We start from the raw sequence: 6,000 nt of genomic DNA, 5'->3' as shown, positions 1-6,000 counted from the left end.
AAGCAGCTTGAACTTTGTGTCACTGAAAAAGTAGAAGAAATTACAAACACTGTTCCCATCACTTTTTAGCACAGGTAGTTGGATAAAATACAAACTTTATTTACTTTCATCATTTGAACAGGGCAAAGGAGCACAAAGCACACACAAGCTGCATTCAGCAACAATATTCTTGTTTGTCTTATAAATACAAGGCAGATGCTAATTGAAAACACAAGGAAATTTGATCCTATTAAAAAGGCAGGAAGCTGCATTTAGTCAATTCATCATTAAATGCTTAATACAAGGCAGTGTTGCTGATGAAATAGTGCAAGAGCACCCCCTCGTGGACAAAATGCTTACAGCACCTGGTATTCCTAGGCGGTCTCCCATCCAAGTACTAACCAGGCCCGACCCTGCTTAGCTTCCGAGATCAGACGAGATCGGGCGTACCCAGGCTGGTATGGCCGTAAGCGAGAAACAATCTCTTGCTACAACATATATAGTCAAAGTGAGTCTGATAAAACAGACATTTAGTCAATTCATCATTAAATGCTTAATACAAGGCAGTGTTGCTGATGAAATAGTGCAAGAGCACCCCCTCGTGGACAAAATGCTTACAGCACCTGGTATTCCCAGGCGGTCTCCCATCCAAGTACTAACCAGGCCCGACCCTGCTTAGCTTCCGAGATCAGACGAGATCGGGCGTACCCAGGCTGGTATGGCCGTAAGCGAGAAACAATCTCTTGCTACAACATATATAGTCAAAATGAGTCTGATAAACAGACATTGCATTTTCACCAATTAGATAAGCAGCTTGAACTTTGTGTCACTGAAAAAGTAGAAGAAATTATAAACACTGTTCCCATCACTTTTTAGCACAGGTAGTTGGATAAAATACAAACTTTATTTCCTTTCATCATTTGAACAGGGCAAAGGAGCACAAAGCACACACAAGCTGCATTCAGCAACAATATTCTTGTTTGTCTTATAAATACAAGGCAGATGCTAATTGAAAACACAAGGAAATTTGATCCTATTAAAAAGGCAGGAAGCTGCATTTAGTCAATTCATCATTAAATGCTTACTACAAGGCAGTGTTGCTGATGAAATAGTGCAGGGGCACACCCTCGTGGACAAAATGCTTACAGCACCTGGTATTCCCAGGCGGTCTCCCATCCAAGTACTAACCAGGCCCGACCCTGCTTAGCTTCCGAGATCAGACGAGATCGGGCGTACCCAGGCTGGTATGGCCTTAAGCGAGAAACAATCTCTTGCTACAACATATATAGTCAAAGTGAGTGTGATAAACAGACATTGCATTTTCACTAATTAGATAAGCAGCTTGAACTTTGTGTCACTGAAAAAGTAGAAGAAATTACAAACACTGTTCCCATCACTTTTTAGCACAGGTAGTTGGATAAAATACAAACTTTATTTCCTTTCATCATTTGAACAGGGCAAAGGAGCACAAAGCACACACAAGCTGCATTCAGCAACAATATTCTTGTTTGTCTTATAAATACAAGGCAGATGCTAATTGAAAACACAAGGAAATTTGATCCTATTAAAAAGGCAGGAAGCTGCATTTAGTCAATTCATCATTAAATGCTTACTACAAGGCAGTGTTGCTGATGAAATAGTGCAGGGGCACACCCTCGTGGACAAAATGCTTACAGCACCTGGTATTCCCAGGCGGTCTCCCATCCAAGTACTAACCAGGCCCGACCCTGCTTCGCTTCCGAAATCAGACGAGATCGGGCGTACCCAGGCTGGTATGGCCGTATGCGAGAAACAATCTCTTGCTACAACATATATAGTCAAAGTGAGTGTGATAAACAGACATTGCATTTTCACCAATTAGATAAGCAGCTTGAACTTTGTGTCACTGAAAAAGTAGAAGAAATTATAAACACAGTTCCCATCACTTTTTAGCACAGGTAGTTGGATAAAATACAAACTTTATTTCCTTTCATCATTTGAACAGGGCAAAGGAGCACAAAGCACACACAAGCTGCATTCAGCAACAATATTCTTGTTTGTCTTATAAATACAAGGCAGATGCTAATTGAAAACACAAGGAAATTTGATCCTATTAAAAAGGCAGGAAGCTGCATTTAGTCAATTCATCATTAAATGCTTACTACAAGGCAGTGTTGCTGATGAAATAGTGCAGGGGCACACCCTCGTGGACAAAATGCTTACAGCACCTGGTATTCCCAGGCGGTCTCCCATCCAAGTACTAACCAGGCCCGACCCTACTTCGCTTCCGAAATCAGACGAGATCGGGCGTACCCAGGCTGGTATGGCCGTATGGGAGAAACAATCTCTTGCTACAACATATATAGTCAAAGTGAGTGTGATAAACAGACATTGCATTTTCACCAATTAGATAAGCAGCTTGAACTTTGTGTCACTGAAAAAGTAGAAGAAATTACAAACACTGTTCCCATCACTTTTTAGCACAGGTAGTTGGATAAAATACAAACTTTATTTACTTTCATCATTTGAACAGGGCAAAGGAGCACAAAGCACACACAAGCTGCATTCAGCAACAATATTCTTGTTTGTCTTATATACAAGGCAGATGCTAATTGAAAACACAAGGAAATTTGATCCTATTAAAAAGGCAGGAAGCTGCATTTAGTCAATTCATCATTAAATGCTTAATACAAGGCAGTGTTGCTGATGAAATAGTGCAAGAGCACCCCCTCGTGGACAAAATGCTTACAGCACCTGGTATTCCTAGGCGGTCTCCCATCCAAGTACTAACCAGGCCCGACCCTGCTTAGCTTCCGAGATCAGACGAGATCGGGCGTACCCAGGCTGGTATGGCCGTAAGCGAGAAACAATCTCTTGCTACAACATATATAGTCAAAGTGAGTCTGATAAAACAGACATTTAGTCAATTCATCATTAAATGCTTAATACAAGGCAGTGTTGCTGATGAAATAGTGCAAGAGCACCCCCTCGTGGACAAAATGCTTACAGCACCTGGTATTCCCAGGCGGTCTCCCATCCAAGTACTAACCAGGCCCGACCCTGCTTAGCTTCCGAGATCAGACGAGATCGGGGGTACCCAGGCTGGTATGGCCGTAAGCGAGAAACAATCTCTTGCTACAACATATATAGTCAAAGTGAGTCTGATAAAACAGACATTTAGTCAATTCATCATTAAATGCTTAATACAAGGCAGTGTTGCTGATGAAATAGTGCAGGGGCACACCCTCGTGGACAAAATGCTTACAGCACCTGGTATTCCCAGGCGGTCTCCCATCCAAGTACTAACCAGGCCCGACCCTGCTTCGCTTCCGAAATCAGACGAGATCGGGAGTACCCAGGCTGGTATGGCCGTATGCGAGAAACAATCTCTTGCTACAACATATATAGTCAAAGTGAGTGTGATAAACAGACATTGCATTTTCACCAATTAGATAAGCAGCTTGAACTTTGTGTCACTGAAAAAGTAGAAGAAATTACAAACACTGTTCCCATCACTTTTTAGCACAGGTAGTTGGATAAAATACAAACTTTATTTCCTTTCATCATTTGAACAGGGCAAAGGAGCACAAAGCACACACAAGCTGCATTCAGCAACAATATTCTTGTTTGTCTTATAAATACAAGGCAGATGCTAATTGAAAACACAAGGAAATTTGATCCTATTAAAAAGGCAGGAAGCTGCATTTAGTCAATTCATCATTAAATGCTTACTACAAGGCAGTGTTGCTGATGAAATAGTGCAGGGGCACACCCTCGTGGACAAAATGCTTACAGCACCTGGTATTCCCAGGCGGTCTCCCATCCAAGTACTAACCAGGCCCGACCCTGCTTCGCTTCCGAAATCAGACGAGATCGGGCGTACCCAGGCTGGTATGGCCGTATGCGAGAAACAATCTCTTGCTACAACATATATAGTCAAAGTGAGTGTGATAAACAGACATTGCATTTTCACCAATTAGATAAGCAGCTTGAACTTTGTGTCACTGAAAAAGTAGAAGAAATTATAAACACAGTTCCCATCACTTTTTCGCACAGGTAGTTGGATAAAATACAAACTTTATTTCCTTTCATCATTTGAACAGGGCAAAGGAGCACAAAGCACACACAAGCTTCATTCAGCAACAATATTCTTGTTTGTCTTATAAATACAAGGCAGATGCTAATTGAAAACACAAGGAAATTTGATCCTATTAAAAAGGCAGGAAGCTGCATTTAGTCAATTCATCATTAAATGCTTACTACAAGGCAGTGTTGCTGATGAAATAGTGCAGGGGCACACCCTCGTGGACAAAATGCTTACAGCACCTGGTATTCCCAGGCGGTCTCCGATCCAAGTACTAACCAGGCCCGACCCTACTTCGCTTCCGAAATCAGACGAGATCGGGCGTACCCAGGCTGGTATGGCCGTATGGGAGAAACAATCTCTTGCTACAACATATATAGTCAAAGTGAGTGTGATAAACAGACATTGCATTTTCACCAATTAGATAAGCAGCTTGAACTTTGTGTCACTGAAAAAGTAGAAGAAATTACAAACACTGTTCCCATCACTTTTTAGCACAGGTAGTTGGATAAAATACAAACTTTATTTCCTTTCATCATTTGAACAGGGCAAAGGAGCACAAAGCACACACAAGCTGCATTCAGCAACAATATTCTTGTTTGTCTTATAAATACAAGGCAGATGCTAATTGAAAACACAAGGAAATTTGATCCTATTAAAAAGGCAGGAAGCTGCATTTAGTCAATTCATCATTAAATGCTTACTACAAGGCAGTGTTGCTGATGAAATAGTGCAGGGGCACACCCTCGTGGACAAAATGCTTACAGCACCTGGTATTCCCAGGCGGTCTCCCATCCAAGTACTAACCAGGCCCGACCCTGCTTAGCTTCCGAGATCAGACGAGATCGGGCGTACCCAGGATGGTATGGCCGTAAGCGAGAAACAATCTCTTGCTACAACATATATAGTCAAAGTGAGTCTGATAAAACAGATATTTAGTCAATTCATCATTAAATGCTTAATACAAGGCAGTGTTGCTGATGAAATAGTGCAAGAGCACCCCCTCGTGGACAAAATGCTTACAGCACCTGGTATTCCTAGGCGGTCTCCCATCCAAGTACTAACCAGGCCCGACCCTGCTTAGCTTCCGAGATCAGACGAGATCGGGCGTACCCAGGCTGGTATGGCCGTAAGCGAGAAACAATCTCTTGCTACAACATATATAGTCAAAGTGAGTCTGATAAAACAGACATTTAGTCAATTCATCATTAAATGCTTAATACAAGGCAGTGTTGCTGATGAAATAGTGCAAGAGCACCCCCTCGTGGACAAAATGCTTACAGCACCTGGTATTCCCAGGCGGTCTCCCATCCAAGTACTAACCAGGCCCGACCCTGCTTAGCTTCCGAGATCAGACGAGATCGGGCGTACCCAGGCTGGTATGGCCGTAAGCGAGAAACAATCTCTTGCTACAACATATATAGTCAAAGTGAGTCTGATAAAACAGACATTTAGTCAATTCATCATTAAATGCTTAATACAAGGCAGTGTTGCTGATGAAATAGTGCAAGAGCACCCCCTCGTGGACAAAATGCTTACAGCACCTGGTATTCCCAGGCGGTCTCCCATCCAAGTACTAACCAGGCCCGACCCTGCTTAGCTTCCGAGATCAGACGAGATCGGGCGTACCCAGGCTGGTATGGCCGTAAGCGAGAAACAATCTCTTGCTACAACATATATAGTCAAAATGAGTCTGATAAACAGACATTGCATTTTCACCAATTAGATAAGCAGCTTGAACTTTGTGTCACTGAAAAAGTAGAAGAAATTATAAACACTGTTCCCATCACTTTTTAGCACAGGTAGTTGGATAAAATACAAACTTTATTTCCTTTCATCATTTGAACAGGGCAAAGGAGCACAAAGCACACACAAGCTGCATTCAGCAACAATATTCTTGTTTGTCTTATAAATACAAGGCAGATGCTAATTGAAAACACAAGGAAATTTGATCCTAT

The 6,000-nt window shown here is 42.1% G+C and overlaps 12 non-coding genes and 2 pseudogenes across 12 annotated transcripts; all 14 read right to left on the bottom strand.

Annotated features, from left to right (window-relative positions):
- Positions 1-332: 332 nt before the first annotated feature.
- On the bottom strand, positions 333-451 carry LOC145875516 (5S ribosomal RNA). The gene has a single exon (XR_014391152.1). It is a non-coding gene; the product is annotated as a 5S ribosomal RNA (ribosomal RNA).
- Positions 452-590: 139 nt separating this feature from the next.
- On the bottom strand, positions 591-709 carry LOC145874545 (5S ribosomal RNA). Its single transcript, XR_014390181.1, has one exon. It is a non-coding gene; the product is annotated as a 5S ribosomal RNA (ribosomal RNA).
- A 409-nt stretch (positions 710-1,118) lies between these two features.
- On the bottom strand, positions 1,119-1,237 carry LOC145868960 (5S ribosomal RNA). The gene has a single exon (XR_014384955.1). It is a non-coding gene; the product is annotated as a 5S ribosomal RNA (ribosomal RNA).
- A 409-nt stretch (positions 1,238-1,646) lies between these two features.
- Positions 1,647-1,765, bottom strand: LOC145870083 (5S ribosomal RNA). Its single transcript, XR_014386079.1, has one exon. It is a non-coding gene; the product is annotated as a 5S ribosomal RNA (ribosomal RNA).
- Positions 1,766-2,174: 409 nt separating this feature from the next.
- Positions 2,175-2,293, bottom strand: LOC145870812 (uncharacterized; annotated as a pseudogene).
- Positions 2,294-2,700: 407 nt separating this feature from the next.
- LOC145875515 (5S ribosomal RNA) lies at positions 2,701-2,819 on the bottom strand. The gene has a single exon (XR_014391151.1). It is a non-coding gene; the product is annotated as a 5S ribosomal RNA (ribosomal RNA).
- Positions 2,820-2,958: 139 nt separating this feature from the next.
- LOC145874983 (5S ribosomal RNA) lies at positions 2,959-3,077 on the bottom strand. Its single transcript, XR_014390617.1, has one exon. It is a non-coding gene; the product is annotated as a 5S ribosomal RNA (ribosomal RNA).
- A 139-nt stretch (positions 3,078-3,216) lies between these two features.
- LOC145870111 (5S ribosomal RNA) lies at positions 3,217-3,335 on the bottom strand. The gene has a single exon (XR_014386107.1). It is a non-coding gene; the product is annotated as a 5S ribosomal RNA (ribosomal RNA).
- A 409-nt stretch (positions 3,336-3,744) lies between these two features.
- LOC145870082 (5S ribosomal RNA) lies at positions 3,745-3,863 on the bottom strand. Its single transcript, XR_014386078.1, has one exon. It is a non-coding gene; the product is annotated as a 5S ribosomal RNA (ribosomal RNA).
- Positions 3,864-4,272: 409 nt separating this feature from the next.
- LOC145870982 (uncharacterized) lies at positions 4,273-4,391 on the bottom strand (annotated as a pseudogene).
- Positions 4,392-4,800: 409 nt separating this feature from the next.
- On the bottom strand, positions 4,801-4,919 carry LOC145871256 (5S ribosomal RNA). Its single transcript, XR_014386887.1, has one exon. It is a non-coding gene; the product is annotated as a 5S ribosomal RNA (ribosomal RNA).
- Positions 4,920-5,058: 139 nt separating this feature from the next.
- LOC145875514 (5S ribosomal RNA) lies at positions 5,059-5,177 on the bottom strand. The gene has a single exon (XR_014391150.1). It is a non-coding gene; the product is annotated as a 5S ribosomal RNA (ribosomal RNA).
- Positions 5,178-5,316: 139 nt separating this feature from the next.
- Positions 5,317-5,435, bottom strand: LOC145874544 (5S ribosomal RNA). The gene has a single exon (XR_014390180.1). It is a non-coding gene; the product is annotated as a 5S ribosomal RNA (ribosomal RNA).
- Positions 5,436-5,574: 139 nt separating this feature from the next.
- On the bottom strand, positions 5,575-5,693 carry LOC145874543 (5S ribosomal RNA). The gene has a single exon (XR_014390179.1). It is a non-coding gene; the product is annotated as a 5S ribosomal RNA (ribosomal RNA).
- Between the last annotated feature and the right edge of the window lie 307 nt (positions 5,694-6,000).

The sequence above is a fragment of the Salmo salar genome, unplaced genomic scaffold (genome assembly GCF_965601325.2).
Source record: "Salmo salar unplaced genomic scaffold, fSalSal1 ptg000293l, whole genome shotgun sequence".
Lineage (NCBI taxonomy): Eukaryota > Metazoa > Chordata > Actinopteri > Salmoniformes > Salmonidae > Salmo > Salmo salar.
This window is presented reverse-complemented; position numbering and strand designations above follow the sequence as displayed.